The following is a 15,473-nucleotide window of genomic DNA, read 5'->3' as shown; positions in this document are numbered from 1 at the left end:
CGTTCTCAACCCTATCCCAAAGACCCAACACAGACAAATCATGCTAAAGTTTGGACCAGTAATACTGCCACAAAAAGTACCCTTTAAAAGACGTTTTAACTTCAAAAGGGCCAACTGGAAAAAAATTTGCGGACACCTTAGACATGGAAATCGTAAATTTATCATCAAACACTGAAAACTAGGGAAAGTTCGTCCAAGCTGTTAAAAGATCAGCAAGACCCCATTGGAATGGAACTCAGTTAAACTTCAACACTGCCCAAACCCAGTCCATCTTGGAGTCACGCTAGATCGAACATTGTCTTACAAGAAACACGTAGAAAAAACTAGAGCGAAAGTCAACACACGGAACGGCATAATCCGTGAACTTACCAACTCATCCTGGGGAGCAAACCCTGAAATTCTACGTGCATCATCCCTGGCATTGTGCTTTGCTCCAGCTGAATATGCATGCCCCGTGTGGAGAAGGTCGACACATGCTCAGAAGCTAGACGCAGCACTGAATGACTCATGTCGATTAATCACGGGTTGCCTGAAGCCTACAAACCGTGATCTCCTTTATATGTTTTCTGGAATAGCCCCCCCACAGATCAGACGGCAAAGTTGGCGATGGTCGAACGAAGCAGGCAGTGCGAAGATAGAAGACATCCCCTGTACGCACATCAGCCAGCGGAGGCAAGACTTCAATCTAGGAAAGACTTCATAAAAGTTGAACGTCCACTAACCGAAAGTCAGTCTACAACTAGAGAATCAATGTGGAAACAGAAATTGGATAAAGACAGTCTGAAAAGTTGGAACATTAAAGAAAAACTTCCTGCTGGGTCACAGTGGAAGACTCTGCAGGAGAGAGGCTCAGTAGCCCGGTACGGGCTTTTGTTAAAGTTTCGAGAACATACCTTCACCGAAGAGTCAAGCAGTATATTGCTCCCTCCTACGTATATCTCGCGAAGAGACCATGAGGATAAAATCAGAGAGATTAGAGCCCACACAGAAGCATACCGACAATCCTTCTTTCCACGTACAATACGAGACTGGAATAAAAGGGAGAACCGATAGAGGTACTCAGGGTACCCTCCGCCACACACCGTCAGGTGGCTTGCGGAGTATGGATGTAGATGTAGAATGGAGAGTCTGGAAGAGCCTAAATAGACTTAGATGTCAAATGAGAAGATCACAGGATAACCTGATCAAGTGGGGATACGCCGAAGAAGAGCACTGCCAATGTGGAGGAAAACAAACCATGACACACCTGCTGACCTGTCCATCTTTGCTGGCCCCATGCACTTTCCAAGACCTGTGGTTGGCCAACGACGCTGCAGTGAAGTGTGCTGAACACTGGAGAGAGGTATGAGCCTTGCTTTAGACCATAATGACGACTTACAATATGTGAAGATCATGAATGTATAACTATCATTTACTTGTATTTGTAATCTAGTATATATAGCGTATTAATTAATTACAGATGTAGCTCAGACACGATTAAATAAATAAATGTCCATTCTGAATTCCGACGGACTTTAGCAATTTCAGCAGGACAATGCAACATCCCACACGTCCAGAATTGCTACAGAGTGGCTCGAGAATCACTTTTCTGAGTTTAAGCACTTCCGCTGGTCACCAAACTTCCCAGACTTTAACATTATTGAGCATATCTGGGATGCCTCGCAACGTGCTGTTCAGAAGAGAACTCCACCCTCTCGTGCTCTAACGTCTTTGTGGGTAGCCCTGCAGGATTCATGGTGTCAGTTCCCTCCAGCACTACTTTAGACATTAGTCGAATCCTTCTATGTGCTCGCGGGGGCCCAACACGATATTAGTCAGGTGTACCAGTTTCTTTGGCTCTTCAACGACGCGTTTTCGAGAGATCCTCAATTTCCTGATTCTCTGAAACAGCTTATATTCATACGACGTTCTCTATGAGAAAGAAAACCCACCAATTACGACTTTTAACGCTAGATAATATAGCAGCTTCTGTGTTTTGCTTATCATGTAAAACGATGTCGCAATCTCATTGGTCACTCTCCTCTCCACAAGGCAAAAATCTGACATGCCAGGCCGGCCTGAGTGGCCGACCGGTTCTAGGAGCTACAGTCTGGAACCGCGTGACCGCTACGGTCGCAGGTTCGAATCCTGCCTCGGGCATGGATGTGTGTGATGTCCTTAGGTTAGTTAGGTTTAAGTAGTTCTGAGTTCTAGGGGACTGATGACCTCAGAAGTTAAGTCCGATAGTGCTCAGAGCCATTTTTTTTTTTTTTGACATGCCAGATTCTTTATTTTACACTCTGCAGTGTAGAGGAACGTGGAAATCCGCACTGTGACTTCTTCAGCTAGTCGTCCGAGACCTACACGAAATTTGGGCCCAGCAACAGACTTGTGACGTGACACTAGTCGCCTTGTCCGACATCTTTCGTGAATGCTCGGCTCCGTGCTGGGCACATGGAAAAGCAATAGTTCATGTAAAGGTCTCCACGGAAGGTCTTAACTGTGTCTTGTGCTATCAAGAACTTGCATGCATTTAAATGCGAAGTTAAGAATTATTAAACTCGCCTGAAGCAGTTACTCGCTCCTTACTGGAGATAGCTATTGGCACTCGTAAGAGCTGCAGTATCACGTGCTGTGATGTGGGCACTGTGGCCAAGTTTTTTCGTGGGCCTCTCTCCACTCCACGTGCGTTTGCACTGCCCATGAGACGACACCTTAAGTGTACCCTTGTTTTCGGAGTTGCTTCGGGAGCAATATGTAGGTGACTATAGTTTAGTCCTAAATTCCTTACTTAATACTAGTCCACATCTACATATACATCTACATGGATACTCTGCAAATCACATTTAAGTGCCTGGCAGAGAGTACATCGAACCACCTTAACAATTCTCTATTATTCCAATATCGTATAGCGCGCGGAAAGAATGAACACCTATATCTTTCCGTACGAGCTCTGATTTCCCGTATTTTATCGTGATGATCGTTCCGCCCTATGTAGGTCGGTGTCAACAAAATATTTTCGCATTCGGAGGAGAAAGTTGGTGATTGGAATTTCGTGAGAAGATTCCGTCGCAACGAAAAACGCCTTTCTTTTAATGATTTCCAGCCCAGATCCTGTATCATTTCTGTGGCGCTCTCTCCCATATTTAGCGATAATACAAAACGTGCTGCCTTCCTCTGAACTTTTTCGATGTACTCCGTCAGTCCTACCTGGTAAGGATCCCACTCCGCGCAGCAGTATTCTAAAAGAGGACGGACAAGCATTGTGTAGGCAGTCTCCTTAGTAGGTCTGTTACATTTTCTAAGTGTTCTGCCAATAAAACGCTGCCTTTGGTTAGCCTTCCCCATAACATTTTCTGTGTGTTCTTTCCAATTTAAGTTGTTCGTAACTGTAATACGTAATGAATTTACGGCTTTTAGACTAGACTGATTTATCGTGTAACCGAAGTTGAACGAGTCCCTTTTAGCAATCATGTGGATGACCTCACACTTTTCGTTATTTTGGGTCAACTGCCACTTTTAGCACTATTCAGATATTTTTTCTAACTAGTTTTGCAGTTTGTTTTGATCTTCTGATGACTTTATTAGTCGATAAACGACAGTGTCATCTGCAAACAACCGAAGAAGGCTGCTCAGATTGTCTCCCAAATCGTTTGTATAGATAAGGAACAGCAAAGGGCCTATAACACTACCTGAAATCACTTCTGTTTTACTCGATGACTTTCCGTCAATTACTAAGATCTGTGACCTCTCTAACAGGAAATCGCAAATCCAGTCACATAACTAAGACTATATTCCACAAGCACGCAATTTTACTAAAAGCCACTTGTGTGGTACAGTGTCAAAAGCCTTCCGGAAATCCAGGAATACGGAATCGATCTGAAGTCCCTTGTCAGTAGCACTCAGCACTTCATGTGAATAAAGAGCTAGTTGTGTTTCACAGGAACGATGTTTTCTAAACCCATGTTGACTGTGTGTCAAATGGTTCAAATGGCTCTGAGCGCTATGGGACTAAACTTCTGAGGTCATCAGTCCCCGTAGACTTAGAACTACTTAAACCTAACAAACCTAAGGACATCACACACATCCATGCCCGAGGCAGGATTCGAACCTGCGACCGTAGCGGTCGCGCGGTTCCAGACTGTAGCGCCTAGAACCGCTCGGCCACCCAGGCCGGCGACTGTGTGTCAATAGACCGTTTCCTTCGAGGTAATTCATAATGTTCGAACACAATATATGTTCTAAAATCCTGCTGCATATCGACGTTAACGATATTGGCCTGTAATTTAGTGGATTAATCCTACTACCTTTCTTGAATATTGGTGTGACCTGTGCAACTTTCCAGTCTTTGGGTACAGATCTTTCGTCGAGAGAACGGTTGTATATGATTGTTAAGTATGGAGTTAATGCATCAATCAGCATACTCCGAAAGGAACCTAATTGGTATAAAGTTTGGACCAAAAGATTTGCTTTTATTAAGTGATTTGAGTTGTTTCACTACTCCGAGCATATTTACATCTACGTTACTCATTTTAGCACCTGTTCTCGATTCGAATTCTGGAATATTTACTTCTTCTTCTTTTGTGAAGGCATTGCGGAAGGCTGTGTTTAGTAAATCTGATTTGGTAGCACTGTCTTCGATAGTATCTCCATTGTTATCTCTCAGAGAAGGCATTGATTGTTTCTTGCCGCTAACATACTTCACATACGACCAGAATGTCTTTGGATTTTCTGCCTGGTTTCGAGACAAAGTTTAGTAGTGGAAACTGTTACAGGCGTCTCGCATTTAACTCCGCGCTAAGTTCCGAGCTTCTGTAAAGGATAGCCAACTTTGGGGATTTTGAGTCTGTTTAAATTTGGCATGTTTGTTTCATTGTTTCTGCAACAATTTTCTAACCCGTTTTGTGTACCAAGGAGGATCAGCTCCCTCGTTTATTAGTTTATTTGATATAAACCTCTCAATTGCTGCCGATACTATTTCTTTGAATTTAAGCCACAACTGGTCTACACTTATATCATTAATTTGGAATGACTGGAGATTGTCTCTCAGAAAGGCACCAAGTGAATTTTTATCTGCTTTTTTGAATAGGTATATTTTTCGCTTATTTTTCGAGGATTTGGGTATTACAATATTCAATCTTGCTACAACAACCCTGTGTTCACTAATCCCTATATCGGTTTTGGTGCTGGTTATTAACTCAGGATTATTTGTTGCTAAGAGGTCAAGTGTGTTTTCACAACCGTTTACTATTCGCGTGGGCTCATGAACTAACTGCTCGAAATAATTTTCAGAGAATGCGTTTAGCACAATTTCGGATGATATTTTATGCGTACCTCCGGAATTAAACATGTATTTTCGCCAACATATCGAGGGTAAATTAAAGTCACACCAATTATTATGAGTCGGGTACGTGTTTGAAATCAAACAAGTTTTCTTTGAACCTTTCAGCAACTGTATCATCAGAACTGGGAGGTCGGTAAAAGGATCCAATTATTATTTTATTCCGTTTGCCAACAATGATCTCTGCCCATACTAACTCACAGGAAATATCTACTCCAATTTCGCGACATGTTAAACTACTTCTAACAGCAACAAACACACCACCGCCAACCGTGTTTAGCCTATCTTTTCGGAACACCGTTAGGTTCTTCGCAAAAATTTCGGCTGAGCTTGTATCCGGCTTTAGCCAGCTTTCAGTGCCTATAACGATTTGAGCATCAGTGCTTTCTATTAGCGCTTGGAGCTCTGGTACTTTCCCAACACAGCTACGACAATTTACAATTGTTATACCAATGGTTCCTGTACGTATGTTCTTCCTATGTTCAGACTGCACCCTTTGTGACTAAAGCAAATCTTGTTTTTTCCCGAGACCCTCTAACCTAAAAAAGTCCAGTCCACGCCACACAGCCCCTGCTACCTGTGTAATCGCCTCCTGCGTATAGTGGTCACCTGACCTATTCAGCGGAACCCGAAACCCAAACCACCCTTTGGCGCAAGTCGAGGAATCTGCAGCCTACACGGTCGCAGAACCGTCTGAGCCTCTGATTCAGATCCTCCACTCGGCTCTGTACCAGAGATCCGCAATCGTTCCTGTCGATTATGCTGCAAATGGTCAGCTCTGCTTTCATCTTGCAAGCAATACTGGCAGCCTTTACCACTTCTGTCAGCCGCTCGAAACCAGAGAGAATCTCTTCTGATCCAAAGTGACACACATCGTTGGTACCGACGTGAGCAACCACCTGCAGTTGACTGCACCCTTTGCTCCTCATGGCATCCGGGAGGACCGTTTCCACATCTGGAATGACTCCACCCGGTATGCACACGGAGTGTACATTGGCTGTCTTTCCCTTCTTGGCAGCCATGTCCGTAAGGGGCCCCATAACGAGCCTAACGTTGGAGCTCCTAACTGTCAATAACCCCACCCTCTGTGATTGTCCGGATCTTGTAGGCTGAGAGGTTTCCTCTGAAACAGGACAGGCGACAGCATCTGGCTCAGCGACAGCGTCAGCCACAGATAGCTCCTGGAACCTGTTTGTCAGCAAACCGGGGAGGCCTTACGTGCGGCCGCCTGGGAAGTCTTTCGCCGCCTGCTTCGCCCTGGGGTGACCTCCCACTCGACCACAGGTGAGGGGTCAACCTCAGTGCGAGCAGTAACTGGGTTGGCCACCAGTGAGGACCGATCGGAGGACTCTGGGGTGCTGGACGTCCGTTGGATCCCCACGGCCGGCCCACAACAGTGGTGACCATCCACTGCAGCCTCAAGTTGTTTAACCGAAGCCATCACAGCCTGAAGTTGAGAGCGAAGTGTCACCAACTCGGCTCGCATCCGCACACAACAATTGCAGTCCCTGTCCATACCAAAGACCGTGGAAAACTAAACTATGCAGATACGCGGACTATCGGCACTTGTTGCGCAACTCTAATGTAGACCCTGACGAAAACGCACGAACTGTGTCTTAGTAGTACGCAGATATTCAAGAACCTAACTGCTGAAGCACCCAGGTGTAACTAAATAATTTGCCCCTGATAAGGAACTTGCAATATGTCACAAAATCGGATTACTTTCTGACGCAAACGAAAACGCGAGAACTGTGGCTATTAGATTTAAAATTTACGCGCTGAAACTCAAGAACCTAAACTATTAAAGCACGCAAGTGATATAATAAAATTCACTCCTGGTTGCGAAGTCGTAAAAGTGACAAAAGCAGTTTAGTTACCTGTTGCTGCGTCTCTCGCGGTCTGCTACTACTGCCTTACTGACTGACTAACGCCAACAAGCGGTCACACTGTTTCAAAACAAGCGAACAAACGGCAATCGACTCGTGCTACGGAAATCTACTGCAGACCCTGACGAAAACGTACGAACTGTGTCTAGTAATACGCAGATATTCATGAACCTAACTACCGAAGCACTCAGGTGAAACTAAATAATTTGCTCGTGATAAGGAACTTGTAATATGTCACAAAATCGGTTTAGTTTCTGACGCAAACCAAAACGCGAGAACTGTGGCTATTAGATTTTAAATTTACACGCAGAAACTATTAAAGCACACAGGTGAAATAATAAAGGAACTCGTAAATGTCACAAAAGCGGTTTACTTATCTGTTGCTGCGTCTGTCGCGGTCGGCTACTACTGCCATAAATAATGTTTATCAGCATTTCCGTGATGGTGTTCTATGAGTCAAACGACCTGTTACCGTTTGTGTTGCCGTTCTATACTTTCAGTACCCATGTGAATCCTGTAGATCCCACACATTTGAGCAATATTCTAATCCAATGGATCCCACACACTTGAGCAATATTCTAAAATGGGTCACAAGTATTTGCATTTTCCCTATTGCCTACCAATGAACTGAAGTATTCTGTCTGCTTTGCTGTTACCAAGCCTCTGTAATCATTATACACTCCTGGAAATGGAAAAAAGAACACATTGACACCGGTGTGTCAGACCCACCATACTTGAACCGGACACTGCGAGAGGGCTGTACAAGCAATGATCACACGCATGGCACAGCGGACACACCAGGAACCACGGTGTTGGCCGTCGAATGGGGCTAGCTGCGCATCATTTGTGCACCGCCGCCGTCAGTGTCAGCCAGTTTGTCGTGGCATACGGAGCTCCATCGCAGTCTTTAACACTGGTAGCATGCCGCGACAGTGTGGACGTGAACCGTATGTGCAGTTGACGGACTTTGAGCGAGGGCGTATAATGGGCATGTGGGAGGCCGGGTGGACGTACCGCCGAATTGCTCAACACGTGGGGCGTGAGGTCTCCACAGTACATCGATGTTGTCGCCAGTGGTCGGCGGAAGGTGCACGTGCCCGTCGACCTGGGACCGGACCGCAGCGACGCACGGATGCACGCCAAGACCGTAGGATGCTACGCAGTGCCGTAGGGGACCGCACCGCCACTTCCCAGCAAATTAGGGACACTGTTGCTCCTGGGGTATCGGCGAGGACCATTCGCAACCGTCTCCATGAAGCTGGGCTACGGTCCCGCACACCGTTAGGCCGTCTTCCGCTCACGCCCCAACATCGTGCAGCCCGCCTCCAGTGGTGTCGCGACAGGCGTGAATGGAGGGACGAATGGAGACGTGTCGTCTTCAGCGATGAGAGTCGCTTCTGCCTTGGTGCCAATGATGGTCGTATGCGTGTTTGGCGCCGTGCAGGTGAGCGCCACAATCAGGACTGCATACGACCGGGGCACACGGGGCCAACACCCGGCATCATGGTGTGGGGAGCGATCTCCTACACTGGCCGTACACCTCTGGTGATCGTCGAGGGGACACTGAATAGTGCACGGTACATCAAAACCGTCATCGAACCCATCGTACTACCATTCCTAGACCGGCAAGGGAACTTGCTGTTCCAACATGACAATGCACGTCCGCATGTATCCCGTGCCACCCAACGTGCTCTAGAAGGTGTAAGTCAACTACCCTGGCCAGCAAGATCTCCGGATCTGTCCCCCATTGAGCATGTTTGGGACTGGATGAAGCGTCGTCTCACGCGGTCTGCACGTCCAGCACGAACGCTGGTCCAACTGAGGCGCCAGGTGGAAATGGCATGGCAAGTCGTCCCACAGGACTACATCCAGCATTTCTACGATCGTCTCCATGGGAGAATAGCAGGCTGCATTGCTGCGAAAGGTGGATATACACTGTACTAGTGCCGACATTGTGCATGCTCTGTTGCCTGTGTCTATGTGCCTGTGGTTCTGGCAGTGTGATCATGTGATGTATCTGACCCCAGGAATGTGTCAATAAAGTTTCCCCTTCCTGGGACAATGAATTCACGGTGTTCTTATTTCAATTTCCAGGAGTTTATTTCATATCCCCACCAACTGTTAGTCATATATATATATATATATATATATATATATATATATATATATATATATATGAGTCGGCTGATTCCATCTGTTACTCATTGATATTGTAGTGAGCGTTTTGTGTATTACACAGTTTGCATTTCTGAACATTTAAACCTAGTTGACAATCTTTCTACTACGGCAGTGGATACTGTTACTCGAATGACAATAGCGTCACATAGATATTTCCAGTCTGTGCGCGTCGTCGGCCATGGGAATAGGCTCATTACGGTCAATAATTCGGAAATAATCATGGGGAAACTAAACTGTTTTGTGTATTCAAAAACACTCGGCATAACTAGGGATATATGATGTGACCATTTTGGAAAAGGAAATTTGAGAACGATAATTGTAAAATTATTATTAAAAAGTATGATATTTTGCTTTATTTCTCACAGTCAGTTTTAACAGAAAACCTGTAAACGGCAACTGGACGAATTTAGAGATTTTCTCCAACATCTACCGATCAGAACCAGGATGGAGGGCATTTAAAACATTTTGCAGATTGTTTCCATATACTGATCGTGAATTTGCGGATCTCGTACCCTCTGCATTCTGATGTTGAACTGAGGGAAGAAATTTAATATTGCTGAAAAAATCCAGTGATACTCGACTAATGTCTTTTCACCTCATTATTGGCAATTGATAAGCACAAGGGAAATAATGTACAGAAATAAAACGCACTACTGGTCACAGAACCAGAGCAGGGTGTGGATCAGGCACTCGTCAGACACGAGTATGGATATACGAGGGTTGGAACTTAAATAGTGGCAACTATTTAATCACAACAGAGTCAAAAGAGTAACATGTTTGCACCTGTTACTGTCCTTCAAATTAGTGAAAAAACTGTCTCTGAGCGCTATGGGACTTAACATCTGAGGTCATCAGTCCTCTAGAACTTAGAACTACTTAAACCTAACTAACCTAAGGACATCACACACATCCATGCCCGAGGCAGGATTTGAACCTGTGACCGTAGCAGACGCGCGGTTCCGGACTGAAGCGCCCAGAACCGCTCGGTCACAGCGGCCGGCTCAAAGTAGTCACCGGCGGTGTTTAAAACCCGTTGCTAGCGATGTGGAACGCGGAGCAGTTTACTGCCTGTCGAATCTCTGGAACAGTTCTGAAGCGAATGCTACGAAGTGGTTCCTTCGGAATCAAATCAAAGTCACAAGGACTTAAGTCCGGGGAGTATGGTGGATGGTACAGTACTTCCCAGACACATCCACCGAACAGAGCAGCCACAGCTTGCTCTGTATGCGCCCGCACATTGTCGTGCAAAATGATGGGTGGGTTGCGCAAAAAGTGTTGCCGCTTCTTTCGAAAAGCTGGTAGCAGGTGATGCTCCAAAAACAAACAGTAATACTGTGCATTGACAGCCTGTCGTGGAGGAACGTAATGCGTTAGGGTAACACCATCACAGTCGTACACTAGAATCTCCATAACTTTTGACCACTCCATTCGCACCATCAACAGGAAGGCTCTACCAACGGAATACGTCTCCTTCCACATCGCTGGCAACGAGTTCTACCCAACGCTGGTGGCTACTTTCTAGGACAGTAACAGGTGCAAACATGTAACTCTTTTGTATCGGCTGTGAATAAATACACTACTTGCCATTAAAATTGCTACACCACGAAGATGACGTGCTACAGACGCGAAATTTAACCGACAGGAAGAAGATGCTGTGATATGCAAATTATTAGCTTTTCAGAGCATTCACAAGAGGTTGGCGCCGACGTGCTGACACGAGGAAAGTTTCCAACCGATTTCTCATACACAAACAGCAGTTGACCGGCATTGCTCGGTGAAACGTCGTTGTGATGCCTCGTGTAAGGAGGAGAAATGCGTACCATCACGTTTCCGACTTTGATAAAGGGCAGATTGTAGCCTATCGCGACTGCGGTTTATCGTATCGCGACATTGCTGCTCGCGTTGGTCGAGATTCAGTGACTGTTAGCATAATGTGGACTCGGTGGGTTCAGGAGGGTAATACGGAACGCCGTGCTGGGATCCCAACGGCCTCGTATCCCTAGCAGTCGAGATGACAGGCATCTTATCCGCATGGCTGTAACGGATCGTGCAGCCGCGTCTCGATCCCTGAGTCAACAGATGGGGACGTTTGCAAGACAACAACCATCTCCACGAACAGTTCGACGACGTTTGGAGCAGCATGGTCTGTCAGCTCGGAGACCGTGGCTGCGGTTACCCTTGACGCTGCATCACAAACAGCAGCGCCTGCGATGGTGTACTCAACGACGAACCTGGGTGCGGATGAATCCAGGTTCTGTTTACAGCATCATGATGGTCGCATCCGTGTTTGACGACATCGCGGTGAACGCACATTGGAAGCGCGTATTCGTCATCGCTATACTGGCGTGATGGTATGGGGTACCATTGGTTACACGTCTCAGTCACCTCTTGTTCGCATTGACAGCACTTTGAACAGTGGACGTTACGTTTCAGATGTGTTACGACCCGTGGCTCTACCCTTCATTCGATCCCTGCGAAACCCTACATTTCAGCAGGATAATGCACGACCGCATGTTGCAGGTCCTGTACGGGCCTTTCTGGATACAGAAAATGTTCGGCTGCTGCCCTGGCCAGGACATTCTCCAGACCTCTCACCAATTGAAAACGTCTGTTCAGTTGTGGCCGAGCAACTGGCTCGTCACAATACGCCAGTCACTACTCTTGAAGAATTGTGGTATCGTGTTGAAGCTGCATGGGCAGCTGTACCTGTACACGCCATCCAAGCGCTGTTTGACTCAATGCCAAGGCGTATCAAGGCCGTTATTATGGCCAGAGGTGGTTGTTCTGGGTACTGATTTCTCAGGATGTATGCACCGAGATTGCGTGAAAATGTAATCACATGTCAGTTCTAGTAGAATATATTTGTCCAATGAATACCCGTTTATCATCTGCATTTCTTCTTGGTGTAGCAATTTTAATGGCCAGTAGTGTAGTTGCCACTATTTAAGTTCCAACCCTCGTATTAGCATCTTGCATCATGAAAATACAATACACAGGCTGCAGCATATGATCAGTAGAAAGATCTGAGTACTATAAAAAATCCTACGCTGCTAGAAAAATTAGAAACTGATGTGAAGCTCCAGGAATTCGAACTGTTCAATCAAAATGGACTTCCGTTATTTCAAAAGTAAGCATGTCTGATTTTGCATACATACCATAGACTCGGTGCGTATTTAACCTTGGATAGAAAAAAAGAGCTTCAGCTAATGGGGTTCCTTGAAACACTTCTTAACTTTGAAACCATCCTGTATCATAACATGGGTGAAAACACAGTGAAATGTTTTACAGATTTTGAGACGTACTCCCAACTGAGTTGTCCAATAGCTGATAAAACTATAGGTCAATATTTACAACTACAAAAACTGGAAAATATGAGTGTTTCAGATTACACCTTGGAAGAGGGTTTCCTGAAACACTACTGTTTCTGGCGTTAGATCACGTGGTAGAAACGTCAGATGTGAGTAGTAACGCAGTAGGAACGTTTTTAAAATCATACAAACATAATTTAAAGCAAAATTATTAATTACTGCACTAGGAAGTTTGGGGAATCTAAGATTGTAGCGATTAGATACTTTAATAACTCTGTCACATGCCATGGCTGGTTGACGCTTTAAACTACTTCATACCGTTGAAGACTAAAGAAAGCCACTGGCCACTAGATTTTTAATTTGAGCAACAAACCTCTTTGAAGATTCCTACTTTGAACCTTCAGCGCACTTCAGGGTCGCTCAGTAAAGTCAGTAAGTAGTAAACTGAGTGGAAATAACATTGTAGCGCTATTACCACTCGAGTGGAAGTATTCCTGTGACACTATTGCACTCGAATGGCAATGTATACTGCCTTGTACCACGTTGGAATCTTAGCAAGTTCTGACTGGATATTTGTGCAGCTTTTTTCTAAATAGTACCTGTACTTCATTATAGATTATACATTAGTAATGTATAATCTATAATGGACATATTTCCGCTGCACCTCGCATATTAAACCGAGAATTATTTGATGTCTATTTAATCTTTAAGTTACTAGAGTGGTTGATATCGTCGTCTTGAATTATCAGTTTTTATCAGACCACTTGTAAATGTGTACAGATTTCTACTTTGACGCACTGGTTACGTAATCGTTCTCTGCCACATGTCAGGGTGGAAGGCAGAAAATCGACACGATCGTAATATATGTTATTTTGTTCCCAATCAGCTACCGGTACCCAGTACTCAGGGTTTCTTTATGTGTACGTCTACCGTCTAGCAGTGCTTTGAGGAACTTTGATTCAGATATTACGAAGGAACGGTGGTGAATGAACATGAGCAATCATTAGAGCGATTTGTTGATAAAAATCTGAGATGAAGATATGGCAATATAATAACGTCCGCACGAAATAAGCTGGCACTCGGCGCGGTGGCTGACAGGAGTGATCATAAGTGGGAAATTTCCCAAGATGTTTGCCATTGTTGATTTGTGACAATGGGAAACGAGATTAGAGATAACTGGACTGAGGTAACAACTTTTTATTTTCTTAAGGAAGTTTGAAATGCCGAGATGTGTGTAGATTGTGTTTTTAGATAGATGGTTGGATTGTTGCCGTTATTTGTCCGTTGTATACTTTAGATACGGTACCTGATATACAGGGTTCCGAAAGAAAACATTGATAGTGAAGCGAATGTAGTGAAGGTTAACTGTATCGAGCAAAATTTGCCTGACGACTTTACTTCGTAATTGTTCCGTCTTGGGACTACGACCATGAAGCAATAGACAGTCATTGATGGCTGGTCCCGACGGAGGTTCGAGTCCTCCCTCGGGCATGGGCGTGTGTGTTTCTCCTTAGGATAATTTAGGTTAAGTGGTGTGTAAGCTTAGGGACTGATGACCTTAGCAGTTAAGTCCCATAAGATTTCACACACATTTGAACAGTCATTGACGGGTGTGTGGCACTTTGTCCAGTAAGCACATAGTTCGTCAGTGTGCCCATTACGACGATGTGGCGCGAGAAAAGTAGACTTGTGTTGTGCTAGGGTAACATTCGTTACAGTTTTGGAATTCTTAGCGTAGCCACTTTACTAGTTAAAGTGTACTCAGTAAACACTAGGGTAAATACTTTTTACAATTTAGGAACTCTTTACGTAACCGATATAATAGTTTTTTAACGAGTACTCGGTAAACATCACGGGGGGGGGGGGGGGGGGAGACATCATGAACCGATGACCATATGTAGATAGATATCTTAAGTTTTCCAAACTCTTGACTGTTAGTTTAAACTATTAGTGTCACCCACCCCACTCTGCTCATTGGTGACTGCCTACTGGCTTTCCCCATTGATTCATATTTCTTTTCTGTGATTGTATGGCAAATATTGTCCTATTCAATGCCTCACTTGATATTGGAGCATATACAAAGTGATGGGCAATTGTTTAAAGTTCTGGCTGCTATCTACCATCTTGATAAGTTTCACATTTTATTTTTCTGTACCCTCTATAAGTAAGTATTCTGCATCATATGACCATGATACCCAAATACATCTCACACACACACACCCACACACACACACACACACACACACACACACACACACACAGTGTTCTGTCTGTTAATTCTGTCATTTCATTTTTCATACATCTTTTGATCTACAGTTTTTGTACCTGACTGCTTCCTCTTCCATTAGAAGAAATCAGCGACTCTGTCCCCCCTAACTGTTTGCAAAGCATAACTGTCTTTTTTGTGTAATATTTCTCGGATAACATGTAATTCTCAGTCATAGTATGTGACTTTTATCCCTCACTTGACTGATATCATTTTTGTTCTAACAGTGTGATGAATCATACTCTATGTTTGAATTTAACTGCTGATGCAATACCTGTCCCCATTCAACCAAAATTTACTCATAACTTTTTCTAGCCTCCTCATGCCCCCTCCGTACTCTTGGTTTCTAGCAATACCCATTTCCTATTTATTTTCTGAATTATGACGCATTAATTTTATGTCTTGTAGTCTTACCGATGTGTGCTGTAATATCTGCTCTTGTAATATCTATCATTTATTGTTATGTTACAATTCTTCATAACATTATTTTATTTCAATAAATATTTTGTGTAATT

At 44.5% G+C, this 15,473-nt stretch overlaps 1 protein-coding gene across 16 annotated transcripts in view; it reads left to right on the top strand.

Annotated features, from left to right (window-relative positions):
• Positions 1-15,473, top strand: part of LOC126299310 (battenin) — a 225,610-nt gene that overhangs the window by 97,490 nt on the left and 112,647 nt on the right. Inside the window, exon 1 of one of the 16 annotated variants that reach the window (XM_049991116.1) lies at positions 13,643-13,878. The exons of 13 other annotated variants lie outside the window; for them this stretch is intronic. The gene's annotated coding sequence lies outside the window, so the exon portion shown is untranslated. Of the gene's footprint in view, positions 1-13,642; positions 13,879-15,473 lie in introns of those variants that run through there. 2 more of the 16 variants (XM_049991119.1, XM_049991127.1) reach the window with 2 other exon arrangements.

This window comes from Schistocerca gregaria, chromosome X (assembly GCF_023897955.1).
Source record: "Schistocerca gregaria isolate iqSchGreg1 chromosome X, iqSchGreg1.2, whole genome shotgun sequence".
Classification (NCBI taxonomy): Eukaryota; Metazoa; Arthropoda; class Insecta; order Orthoptera; family Acrididae; genus Schistocerca; species Schistocerca gregaria.
Note: the sequence above shows the minus strand (reverse complement) of the source record. Positions and strands in the feature narration are given on the sequence as shown.